Genomic DNA, 14,244 nt, shown 5'->3' with positions numbered 1-14,244 from the left:
TTAGCAAGGAGAAGGCAAGTTTCTCGGTCAAGGCAAAAAAGATGAATAGAGCAATCCTTCTATCAAGGAGAAGGCGAGTCTTTCGATAAAGCGAAAGACGGAGAGGGCAATCCTTTTGACAGGAGAAGGCAAGTCTTTTGATAAAAGTGAAAGATAAAAAAGGCGATCATTTAATCATGGAGAAGGCGAGTCTCTCGACCAAGCGAAAGACGGAGAAGGCGAGTCTCTCGACAAAGCGAAAGATAAGGAAGACAATCCTTTTATCAAGGAGAAGGCAAGTCTCTCGACAAAGCGAAAGACGAGGAAGGCAATCCTTTTATCAAGGAGAAGGCGAGTCTTTCGATAAAGCGAAAGACGAGGAAGACAATCCTTTTATCAAGGAGAAGGCGAGTCTCTCGACAAAGCAAAAGACGAAGAAGGCAATCATTTAATCAAGGAGAAGGCGAGTTTCTCGACAAAGCGAAAGACGAGGAAGGCAATCCTTTTATCAAGGAGAAGGCGAGTCTTTCGATAAAGCGAAAGACGAGGAAGGCAATCCTTTTATCAAGGAGAAGGCGAGTCTCTCGACAAAGCGAAAGACGAAGAAGGCAATCATTTAATCAAGGAGAAGGCGAGTCTCTCGACAAAGCAAAAGACGAGGAAGACAATCCTTTTATCAAGGAGAAGGCGAGTCTTTCGATAAAGCGAAAGACAGAGAGGGCAATCCTTTTATCAAAGAGAAGGCAAGTCTCTCGACAAAGCGAAAGACGGGGAAGGCACCCCTTTCATCAAGGAGAAGGCGAGTCTCTCGACAAAGCGAAAGACGGAGAAGGCAATCCTTTTAGAAAGGAGAAGGCGAGTCTCTCGACAAAGCGAAAGACGGGGAAGGCAATCCTTTCATCAAGGAGAAGGCGAGTCTCTCAACAAAGCGAAAGACGGGGAAGGCAATCCTTTCATCAAGAAGAAGGCGAGTCTCTCGACAAAGCGAAAGACGGGGAAGGCAATCCTTTCATCAAGGAGAAGGCGAGTCTCTTGACAAAGCGAAAGACGGAGAAGGCAACACCAAGATGTATCAAAAACAGATGTCAAGTTCTTATTTCTTTATCAGAAAAGCTGAAATTTTTTGCCAAAATGATAAAATTTATAGTTGTTTCAAGGTAATTGAAGGTAAGCACTTTCGAAAGATGTTCCCTCTTCCACCTAGAGTATTACCCCCAACTAAGTTAACTCTATAGAATCCAGAATCAAAAGTCAAATTTAGTTGTTGGTTTACTTCAAGGATGCTATCAATTTCCTTGATATGAAAGAAGAGGAAATATTCTTAGCTTCATAAAAGAAATTGAATGAAAAGACATTGATAGAAGAATTTCACATAGATAAAGAAGATTCTTTGTAGTTTGGGCAGTTTGATATCCTGTGCATTTTCCCATGATGATCTTTTTGCACTCTTTTGAGTCATAGGGCTTTCTTGGGCTTTTTACATCATCCTTCATTTTGGAGATGTTTTGACTTTTCTCTATTTTTTCGGGGAAGGGTACGTCACAAACTCCTTCATCTTAGAGATGCTTCGATCCTTCATTTTCTCAGGGATTATACGTGATATTGGCTCAAAGGTCTTTAGATGATAGCTGGAATCAAATATCTTTTAGGGTTTGTCGGTAGGTCCATCACATCCGCCTTCATCTCGACGATGATCCGAACTTTCCCTGGAAGGATCTGTCACAAACTCCATCATCTTGGAGATGTTTCGAATCTTCTTTGGCCCCGGGGGTCTACTCACTTAATTCGCCTTCATCTTGACGACAATTGAGAGATCCCTTTTGCGGATATTTGATTTGCAGCTTAGCTGACTTGAGGAGACATGAACTGGGTAGGTTCTTTTCTGACTGCCCAGGATATTTCCATTGTCTTACTGCCAAAGAATAATCTTTAAGAATGTGCCATAGCTATGATAAATATCAGCTCATTTATGGCTCTTCAGCATCATTGAATATTTCCTTTACCGGTCATGTCGAAGATTTTTTCTTCATACTCTTGGTTGACCAACAGAAAATTTGGAGTTCGAGCCTTTCTTCACAGAAGCTTCACCCTTTTGGAAGAAATACTTAAGGAGATTTGAGAAAATTCTTTATATAATTTTGAGATTAACAACTACTTTATGGCAATTTGGCAAGATATTCCTGAAATCCTTGATGACGAAACCTTTGCTTAACATCGAACTTTGACATATCGGTGGGATTCTGGGGAAGAATCCAACATGAGGCTGAATTCTGAAGGTAAATGTGAATTTAAAGTTCTGAAGGTAAGCTTGACATAAAACTGGATTTTGAATGTAAGCCTAACTCGAAAGTTGGTTTTGAAAAACCAACCGAATTAGGACTCAAGTTTTTACAAGGAAAACAAGAAAATTCGAGTCGAAATTCGAGTCTTCAAAGGAAAACTGGAAGGTTCGAGTCGGGGCTCGAATTTCAAAGGAAAACTTGAAAATTCATTTATTGAAGGCAAGAAAACTCGAGATAAAACTCAAATCTTCGAAGGAAAGCAGGAAAGTTCGAGTCAGGGCTCAAATCAAAATTTTGAAGGTTCATTTACTGAAGGCAAGAAAACTTGAGATGAAACCCAAATTTTTGAAGGAAAAGTAGGAAAATTCGAGTCAGGGCTCAAAAAACTTGAAAGTTCATTTATTGAAGGCAAGAAAACTCAAGATAAAACCCAAATTTTCGAAGGAAAGCAGGAAAGTTCGAGTTAGGGCTCGAATCAAAATTTTGAAGGTTTATTTATTGAAGGCAAGAAAACTCGAGATAAAACCCAAATTTTTGAATGAAAAGTAGGAAAAATCGAGTCAGGGCTCGAAAAACTTGAAAGTTCATTTATTGAAGGCAAGAAAACTCGAGATAAAACCCAAATTTTTTGAAGGAAAAGTAGGAAAGTTCGAGTCAGGGCTCGAATCTTGAAGGAAAACTTGGAAAGTTCTTTTAGAAAACTCGAGATAAAACTCAAATTTTCGAAGGGAAGCAAAAAAATTCGAGTCAGGGCTCGAATCAAAACTTGAAGGTTCATTTATTGAAGGCAAGAAAACTCGAGATAAAACCCAAATTTTCGAAGGAAAGCAGGAAAGTTCGAGTCAGGGCTCGAATCTCAAAGGAACACTTGAAAATTCTTTTATTGAAGGCAAGAAAACTTTAAACTTAAATCTTTGAAGGAAAGCTGGAAAGTTTAGGCCAGGGCTCGAATTTCAAAGGAAAACTGGAAAGGTTCAGATTTGTGAAGGAACAGAAGACTTGAGTTAAAACTTAAACCTTCGAAGGAGAGCTGAAAAATTCAAGTCAAGGCTCGAATCTCAAAGGGAAGAGTTGGAAGTTCGAGTCGAAAAACTCGAATCTCAAAGAAGAGTTGATGAGAAGGTATTGATGAAAGATTGACAGAATTTAGGGAAAATTGAGGAAAGATTGCGACCTGAAGGCTTGAAATTAAGATTTGAATGACCCGAAGGTCAACATTGGATTTAGAGCTTTGATTTTTTATGAAGGGTCAGTGCAAAGACTGATCCTGAGAGACTAACTGATCGGTCAGCCAAGCACTAGCACGAGTGCTAGGCTTACCTGTATGAGTACTGGATTTTTCAAAAATGCCCCGGTGTGAGTACTGGGTTTTCTGATGGAGATTTGAAGAAAAAGAGGACACCGACATTCTTTAAGATACTTGAGATTTGAGCAAGAATGGTTGTTGGTGTTTTCAGGATTTTCCCTTATCCTGAAGGGAAAATGAAATAGACATTTGATGAGAATTTAAAAAGGAATGATTCAGGTTTATCCCTTAACCTAAAAGGGAAGAAGAATAAAATTTATAAAAATGGAGAAGAAGAAAGGAAAGAAATTTTGAAAATTTATTTTGGACAAGAATTCTCACAGGTAGCATTGTTGCTCCTATGAGGGGTTTCAGGATTTTTCCTTATCCTGAATGGGAAAAAAGATAGAATTTAAGAAAATTTAATGAAGGGAAATTGATATAAATCTAGAAAATCAATAAAGATTGGCAAAAGTTGTATTTACGAAAGAATCCTCATAGGTAGCATTGTGGCTCCTACGAGGGGTTTCAGGATTATTCCTTATCCTGAATGGGAACACCTCGGACAACGAGGGTCAGGTTTATCCCTTAACCTGAGGGGAGGGGGGGGGAAGAATAAAGGAAATACCTCATGGGAAAGAGGCATCAGGTTTATCCCTTAACCTGAAAGGGTAAAAGAATTGATAAAATTTAATGGAATTTAAGAAAATATTGATAAACTTGATAAAATTAATGTAAATTTGATAAAATATGAATAAAATGAATGAAACAGATAAAGATACCAAAAATTAACCGAAAAATTTATAAGATTTGAGGAAAAAGAGTTTTTCTGATCCTGCCTGCATATGGGATCTTTGAAGGAAAATGTTCATTTAAGGACAAGTGAAAATCATTTTTGGGAAGAAAATCTACCGTAAGAAGAATGATCAGTGCGAGAACTGATCCTTCAAATCAAACATGAGAGATCATCATGAGGGTCAATTTTTGAAGGCAATGGTTTGAAAATCTAATTTTTGAAAAAGAAGATCAATAACAGATTTGATTTCTAAAAATAACAGTTTGAAACTGATAATAAGATCAACATAAGGGTTGATCTTTGAAGATAATGTTTAAAAACCAATATGGGAAGATAAGACCAACACAGGGGTTGATCTTTGAATATAATGATTTAAAACGCATTTTTGGAAGATAAGATCAACGCAAGGGTTGATCTTTGAATATAATGTTTTAAAACCAATCTTGGAAGACAAGACCAACACAGGGGTTGATCTTTGACTATAATGATTTAAAATCAATTTTTGGAAGATGAGACCAATGCCAGGATTGATCTCTGAATATAACGTTTTGAAAAACCACTTTTGGAAAATATGATCAACACAAGATTTGAGACCTATTTTTGGAGGATAAGACCAACACAAGGGTTGATCCTTCAATGCAATGGTTTAAAAAACCTATTTTGGAAAACATGATCAACACGAGGGTCGATTTTTCAATGCAATGGTTCAAAAACCTATTTTGGAAAACATGATCAACACGAGGTTTGATTTTTGACAAAGCTTGGACCGGAGAATATTTGAACTCTTTGGTCATAACGAAGACTTTTTGAAATTTCATGATTTTTGAAAAGCCCTCATAGGTATTATCATTTCTCTCATGAATGATGTCAGGATTGGTCCCGCATTCTGAAAAGAACAGGAATTTAAATGTGGTTTTAATAGAAGCCGATGAAGAGATTCTTGATATATAGATTTTCAAAAGCAAATGCCCCTATGTGGCAGAGGAAGAAAGTATTGTGATATTAGAGATATAAAGAAAAATTGGCATTTCATTGATGAGCAAAACTGATAACAAAGAACTGAAATATTTACAAGTATTTTGACCAAAAGGTCACAAAAGGACTGGGCTGACTGGCCCCCTAGCAGGTGACTGGCAAAAGGGGAGAAAAAGTAGGGGAATTCTGACATCTTTAGTCTTCTGAGTAGCCAGGGAGAGACTTGGTCATGACGGCTATGTCATCTTCCTCTTCGTCTTCAACAAAGAGACTCTTGTCGACGCAATCTTGAACAATATTTTTGAAGACGAAGCAGTGATCGGTGTCATGCCCCACTGCTCGATGGAACTTGCAGAATTGATTTGTGAACCATCCCATGACCGTGGGAAGATCTGCGACTTTTGGGAGTTTAACCAATCCCTTGGCCAGCATGAATTCAAGGGGATTACTCCAACCTTCGCGCTTTATCTTTTCTTTCTGCAGAAAGTTAGACTGAGACGACTTGTTATTCTGCTTGGAAGACTTCTCCTTTTAAGCTGCATCGTGGTTCTGACCATTCTTGTTGTCATTTCTGCTTCTTTTGTTACTGTCATGATCATTGCTAGAGGTATCAGCTGCATGAGTGAACTGCGCTTTCTTCTTCTGGTCTTGGATGCTTTTGGTCAGAGGCATGCCCTCGTAAAGCCCACTTTCTATTCCTGCCTCGAGCCATTCGGCTCGTTCAATCAACTTGATAAAGGATTTTGCCGGAGAAGTGGCAATGAGGCTTCTCAGGGGCTGAGAGAAATTGCTGAGGATTATTTGTAATGCATGCTCCTATGGAATAGGTACTTTCATCCTATTACAAGTGCTTCTCCACCTGTGGATGAATTCTCCTGCTCTTTCAGTCTCATTCTGCTTTAAGTTGTAAAGGTGATTGAGCGTAGGGAAAACCTCAGTATTGAATAGGAAACGCTCTATGAACAAATTGACTACCTTATCGAACTCTCGTAGTTCGATAGGATTGATGTGGTTAGCATACCACCTGGCTGCTACACCCTCTAGACTGCGGGGAAAGCAAATGAATAAAGCCCTATTATCTTTTCTGAAACGACTGCACTCTGCATAAAAGGTGGCTAAGTGGGCTTTAGGGTTGTCAGTTCCATCAAACTTGAGAAATTTACGAGGAAGGTTCTCTATATTATCATCCCCATCTAGACCATCGTAAAAATCTTCGCCGGTGTAGGTCTGCTTGCCCTTACCCTTGGCTTGAATGTCTTTAATTACTCGATTCATCTCCTTCATCTGCTTGCTCATCAGGTCCTCTGCTGGGGTCCCAGACTTAGGCTTGTTGACGGATTCAGGCTCTTCTGCAGCTATCTTTGTAGACTGTCTTGGAGGATTCTGTTTGTAGACAATCTGCTCTTCTTCTTTTGATTCTTTCTCGTCTGACTCAGATTCTTCAGAAGTAGTGTCGGGTTGTACCTTCTTTCTGATGATTCTGACTTGCTTCTTTACAGGCTTCTTCCTCAGCTTGCTTTTAGGAACTACCTCTTTCAGCTTGGCCTCGGCTTGCTCCGACATCATTCTCGCCATCATCTTTTGGAACATATCATACATAGCGGGGTCGATGTCATCCTTCCTGTTCTGACCCTGTCCCCTGATTGATTTAGGAGAGCCCATCTCTTCCGCCTCACTGTCGCTGTGTTGAGGAACTGTTTCCTTTCCAACTCTGGTCTGAACCATTTTTGAATATCAGTGCTCTCTGTAGAGGAAAGTGGAGGTTTTTAGACCCAAGAAACCTTTTGGAGAGGTCTTTTGACAAGAGGAAGGATTTAGGTTGAAATCTAGAAAAATTGTATCCCATTACTAGGGATTGAGTCGTCACAAAATTTATGACAATTGCGTTGTTTACTCTACGAGGGGAGTAACCAACTAAAAATATGAAAAGGAAAATATTATTTTGAAAAGGATATCTTTTGACGGAAAGAGATTTTTATGAAAATATAAACAATAATATAAAATCAGAAGAAAAATAAGAGGAAAAATGGAATTTAAGAATAAATGGTAAAAATTTGAAGAACTTGCAGGCAGGATCAGAAAAAAAAAATTTGAAGAAATTTTTAGAAGAAGAAGAAGAAGAAGATAAAGAAAAATACACTTGGTTTTAAAAACAAAGAGGAAATTTTGAAATATATACCCAGGGTTTTGGAAAATATAAGGAAGATGTCACACTATCACAGATATACAAGCAAGGATGCGCAGATAGCACTCCCTAAAGCTGACTCTATATGCAATATTTGAAATGGCTGATAGGACCTTAATCCTAAGTCTAAGATTTATATCATCTGATTCCAATCAAGGTATGCCGATATACACAAGCCGAAGCTCGAAGTACATGTCATATAAAGATATCTCTTCGGTTCTAAGGTAATGGCTTCCCAACATCCTTGAGCACCTACCGATATACCTCAGACTATGGCTCTTAGGTACGTGGTAGGGGAGCGCGAACCCAAAATAAGTGGTCCAGTTGTGAGGCTCTCTCCCGAACTATGGTTCAGTGAGACAGCCCAGCAACGTGAAGACCGAGACAACATAGGTAGGAATGTTTTCAAAAACATGTTCAACATGCAATAAATCTAGAAGGCTCTAATGCAAGTCCTAAAGAGATAGATTTAAATAAAGAGAAGCATACACTTGCATACATTGTTTTGCATTTAATCCCTAAAATTGAGGAGAGTTGTATTTCAGACCTAAGTCTAATGTGAACATGGAATAATCTCCTCAATATGGTCCTACCAAACCATACTTACATCCTATGTGCAATGATGTCAGCTTAGGACAAAATCTAGGCTCCTAAGGTTTGCATGGAAAATGTAGCTGACATATGTTAGAATAAAGACTTAGATTATATAAAAGCAAAGCAAAGGCACAAATCCAACCGGACGAAGATGAGTCCCATCATGGTCGCCAGACCTGTGATCATCGCAAAAAATTTTCCTCTCTTTGTGGTTTCTCTCTCTCTTCCATCTCTTTTCCTTTTCTAACCTCTATTTTCCTCCTTTTTGAAGGGAGAATAATAAAAAGAGAGAAAAAGAAGAGAGAAAAGAAAGAAGAGAGAAGAGAGAGGAATTTTTTTGCAGGTTTTCACTTGACTTTAATTTGAAAATATTTAAAAAATTTAACTCGCCTCCGTTTTGAAAATTTACGGAAAAAATGGAGAGACGGGATTCGCTCGTCGGTACGAGATTCAACCGTTCCTGGCGCCTTTACCAGGTGTAATCGAACCAAGGATCGAATCTATGTCTTTTGATGCACAAAGAATCATGCTTGTGCAATGCAAAGATGTATGCTCTTTTTGAAAAGATGTTTTGAAAATTTCTAAGTTATTCTGAAATGAACTTAGTAAGAGGATGAAGAAATGATTGAATTTAACTTAGAGCTTGAGATAGATCAGAGAAATTCTAAGTCTTTGAAGTAAATCAAAGTTGGGAAAATGAATCTTGATTTTGAGAAAGAATGATTTGAAGCTTTGAAATGAAAGGAAATGAAGTTTCAAAGTCAGAAATGGACTTTGAATTTAATCATGGATTTTAAGAGAAGAAGAAGATGAAATTTTGAAGTGATATTGAATTTGAATCTCAAAATGGATCTGAGAAAATCAAATGGTATTTAAAAATAGAAATGGATGAGATCTGAAAATGGACTTGGATTTGAAATCTAGATTTTGAAATGGAATTGGATCTAGAAATGGATTTAAGATCTGAGATCCAATATAGAATTGGGTTCTGGATCCTAAAATGGATTTTGGATTTGAAGTCTGAGATCCAAAGTGAAATTGGATTCTGGTCCCTAAAATGGATTTGGATCTGAAGTCTGAGATCCAAGATGGAAGTTGAGTTCTGGATCCTAAAATGGATTTTGGATCTGAAGTCTAAGATCCAATGTGAAGTTAGATTATGGATTCTAGAATCCTAAATGGAGATCCAAAATCTGGAATCCGAGATATAATTTGGATCTAACTTTGGAGTTTGGAATTCCAAACTTGATTTGAGAATAAATGAATTTCAAAGTCAAATTGGACTTTGATTTTGGAGCTTTGAATTTGGAATTTAGAAAATGAATCAAGAATCTCAAAGTTAGATTGAACTTTGAATTTGATTGGAGTTTTGAAATGAATTTGGAATTTCAAAGTCAAATTTGAATTTTGAAATATGGTTTGAATTTGAATATAAAATGAATTTGATATCTCAAAGTTAAATTGAACATTGAGATTGAAAATGAAATAGAATTTGAAAAATGAAAGGATGAATCGGATTTGATAAGGATTGAAGATAGATTGAGGAAGATATTAACATTATTTGGAGTTTTTGAAAAAGGAATTTTGAAAATATGATGCAGTTCTATCCTAAATGATGAATGAATTTAAAGAATTGGTTTTTAAAAATCATATTTCATTTTTTACATGAATTGAAATAAGATGGAAAATATAATACATCCTTGACTATGGTCATTGAATGTATTATATGATGATCTATATTTAAATTCAGGCGAAGAATAAAACATATTTTGTGCTTTTATAGAGTTTAAAATGAAATTAACTCTCAATATACCTTGACTATGGCCATTGGTATATATTTTGAGCCAATTTTAAATTAAACTCTAATAAAAGAAGGAAGTATTTTGAAAATATGATGATTTTTGAAGAGGATCCAGTGTGGATTCAATGTTATTTTATAAAAGATAAAAATCCTAAGTTTTGTTTACATCCTGACTATGGCCATTGATGTAAATCATCAACTTAGGATTAATTTACCTCTTACGAATTGGTGCGCGTGCAATTCGTGTTGCCATTTGTGAGAATTTGAGAAATAAAGAAAAAATGCATGAAAATAAGCAATTTATGATATTTACAATGCTCATTCATTCTATCTAAAAGCTAGAAGTATAAGCATTCTCATTTAACATCTATCTATTACAATCTTTGAACAGAACTTGAATTTGAAATTAACACTCCTAAGTTAAGAGAATACCATTTGCCACCTATTCCCTGCAAAATCTAAGCTAATACAGGATGGAAGATACATAGAGAAAGCAATTTACAAAAAGACACCACGTTGAGCTTAAAAGGCAATTGATGAAATATTCATGCCTGTATTTCATACTAATGAGAAATGTAATGTAGATGACAAATTTCATACTGGAATCCTATATTTAAATGAGTATATACATGTAGTATCTGGAATAATGATGAACCTAAAGTAAGTTTGTTATGACTGACCTGTTTTGGAATACCTTCTAAGTGTAAATGAAATGCTGGAATGATGCCCCTAAGCTAACAGAAAATTTTATGCCTAATGGGTGGTATGTATTAGCGATGCTTATACAGAAATGATGTATATACAACAGGGAGCACACAGATTGCAACTTGAGTGTTGCAACAGTGAAAACAGGAAGGTGGAAATGCAATTGATGTGGACATGGGCTGTGAAGAGGTGTAGCTGTGGCAACAGGTGGTTGAGGTGATGTAAAAGGGGCAGCTAACATATGAATGTACAGATGTGAAGCATGCAGGTGGGTGCATTGGTGAAGGTACAAATTAAGGAGTGGTTTAATACAGTGATATGTAAATGCTGATAATAATATACACGAAATGACTGAAGATTGAATGCCAGACACCCATATGCCATGATAAGCATATAGTGTATGAATGAGGGGGATGAAATGTAAATATCGACATGGATGCAATATACATACAGGTAATGTTGATGGATGACACGATATTTATAATATGCCAACATATCCAAAATGGACAGGATCAGAAGGTGACATGGTAAAAAAAAAGGGTTACATATTAGGCATCAAAATTGCAGAGCATATATCAATGACATGATGAAGTGCAGTGAGGTGGGAGAAGGAATGTTATATACAACCGAAAAGCTTCAACTAAAAAAAAAAGGTGTTCTAACAGGTGGCTGGGCTACGGGTATTAAACAGTGGGTAGTGAACTGTTGACAGCAGTGGGATGGTGGAATGTGAGTGATAAGTGTTATACATTGGTGATACAGAAAATCACAGCAGAGATGGAATCAGGCATATAATATATATATTTTCCACTTTTACACGATTATGGAAGTTCGAAACTTAATCAGAATTTTGTCTTCTATATGACGACCTCTTTTAGACCTCTGGAAGGACATTGTTTCCACGAATAAATCAGAGACAAGCTATTACAGCTGGAAGAAAAGGTGGATCCGATAATTATGGAGATGAGCAAAACCTTGCAATATTGGATGTCTTGGGAACAATTCAGTGTCTCCATCCTGAGGTTCAGGTTCCTATTCAAACGACCATACTGTAGGGTGCCTGGCTCATTATATTTATGCACAGATTACAACACCTCTAAAGGACATGAATACAATTGTCATAAGACATTTGCTCCTTAGACTTACTTCTGTTATGGGCTTCAAGAAGGAGATTGTTCTCTCAGCTTCCTCAATGTTGGCTGGTGACTCTGACAGCAGCGAATTGATTACAGCAAATCAGCTTTGCCACAAACTAACGACTACTAACAGTCACTGCTGCGATTAGAAACATGCTAGAACATGTAGGGATTGATGGCATGTAAATAGTACATTTAGCAGGATAAGGTTAACGCAATTACAACAAATATAGTGAAGAGGAAGTATAGTGTTTTTAACAGGTGGTTGTTCTTAGGAACTTGCTTCGACAAGAGACTTAGCAAAAGCCCAATCTTCTATCTAAAGGTTAATTAGAAACAAAATTAGTAGGAGGAGCTGCAGAAGTCCACCTAATCTCTTCCATGCCTTTAACACAACATATCACAAAGTTCCAGTGCACCACATTGAACGAAGGCATTCTGCAGGAACAGATTTATCAGATTGCTGGCTCTTAACATCCTCTTCAGATTCCGATTCTTTGCAGAGCCATTTACCTCTTGGGACTTTATCCAGCGTTACTTGCACATAATAAGCATGCTCTACAGCATCATTACGACAGTTACAGACCGTGAATGCCTCTTCACAACCATTATTGCCATAAATTTTCCCAATCTCTATAACATTCTCAATCAAATCGGATTCAGAACATTCACTCACAAATGGGGTGTTGCGGTGACTGCAACTTTTCTTTCTTTTCAGATGCACTGATTGAGATATATATCTATTTAAAAAAAAAAAAACTGGTTATTGGCAACTAAAGATTCCTATACTTATTGAGATGGTGAGATAATAATATCGTTTCCATCAAATCAATAATAGAAATACCCATGGATTTTGGAGCTCTGTCCATGTTTAACTTCTGCACAGGGACAGGTCTTTGTTACTGCACCGAGAAACAGGGATATGGGTGCATGTACTAGGGATCACGATGACAATGCTAGATCATATATCAAGCCAATGTGCTGAATAGATGTAAGATGACATGCAAGGATGTATTGATGCAAATAGTCAAATGTAAGCTAGCCAATGAACATAAATAACTATATACCGAGAAGAGGAACAGGGTGAAGTGAAAGAAACATGACAATGCACTTATGATTAAATGAAATTTATATTACCTTGCTTGGGCCTGTCAGTGAAGCAACTGCAGAATGAAGTTAGAAATGGAGGGGAAAGAAGACTCTAGTAATTCTTCTATTTCACAACATAACCTAATGATCTCTTGTCTCAAAATTCCAAGGGACACTCATTATTCCTGAATGATAGGCTCATGTATGAACTCCGCCTGTGTATAACTGTTTAGTTATACATTGCCGGTCCCAAGCCCGGATAAAGGAGGAGGGTTGCAGTAGGCCTGTGACAGCCAGCATAAAAACTTAGTCATACCCTATGAATATGAACCAATATGAGAATTTCGTTGGGGCGTTCCCTACTGAGCGACGCGCTGTACTCTATAGGCCCGGAGGCAGTGATAAATGGGCAAGGGTTGCTAGGTCGTCGCCCGGAAGCGACGCGTCACATCGGCGCCCGGGTGTGGTGTCAAATAGGCAAGGGTTCCCTCACTTTGTTGGACGGGTGGGGGTAAAGAAGTTAGTCCAAGACCATAAAATTAGGTTAGCCACTTGGAACATAGGATCTTTAACTGGTAAGTTGGTAGAGTTAGTAGATGTTATGTGTAGGAGAAAGATTGATATTTTATGTCTACAAGAGACCAAATGGGTAGGTGATAAAGCAAAAGTGATAGAACCTTGGGGATATAAGATTTGGTATACAAGAATAAATAGGAATAGGAATGGAGTAGGGATTGTTATGAGTCGTGAGTTTATAGATAATGTAGTTGAGGTCCGTAGGAAGGGTGATAGGATTTTACTTATTAAATTAGTATTAGGTACAAATATTATTAATATTATTAGTGTTTATGCACCTCAAGTAGGTTTAGATGATTCCATTAAGCGTCAATTTTGGGAAGATTTAGATGGAGTAGTACAACGGATATCTTATGGAGAAAGGCTTTTCATCGGCGGTGACCTTAATGGGCATGTAGGCATTAGTAGGGATGGTTTTGAGAGTATCCATGGAGGCTATGGTATAGGAGAAAAAAACGAAAGTGGAGAAAGGATTTTAGATTTTGGTTTGTCCTATGATATGATCTTAGCAAACACTTGGTTTAGGAAGAGGGAGTCTCACCTAATAACATTTAAAAGTGGTGTTAATATGAGTCAGATAGATTTTTTCGTACTTAGAAAGATAGATAGGGGTTGTTGCATCGATTGTAAGGTTATACCGGGAGAAAGTGTAGCTACACAACATAGAGTCTTAATTTTAGATCTTAGAATTAGTCAATGCCGCAAAAAGGATAGACATAAGATAGATCCTAGAATTAAGTGGTGGGCACTGAAAGGAGCTAAACAAGGAATGTTTGTAGAGCAGGTAGTTAAGGAAGTTGATTGGTGTCTCGAGGAGGATTCATAATCTATGTGGAATAAG

The sequence above is a fragment of the Nuphar pumila genome, chromosome 11 (assembly GCF_984573655.1).
Source record: "Nuphar pumila chromosome 11, dmNupPumi1.hap1.1, whole genome shotgun sequence".
Lineage (NCBI taxonomy): Eukaryota > Viridiplantae > Streptophyta > Magnoliopsida > Nymphaeales > Nymphaeaceae > Nuphar > Nuphar pumila.
Note: the sequence above shows the minus strand (reverse complement) of the source record.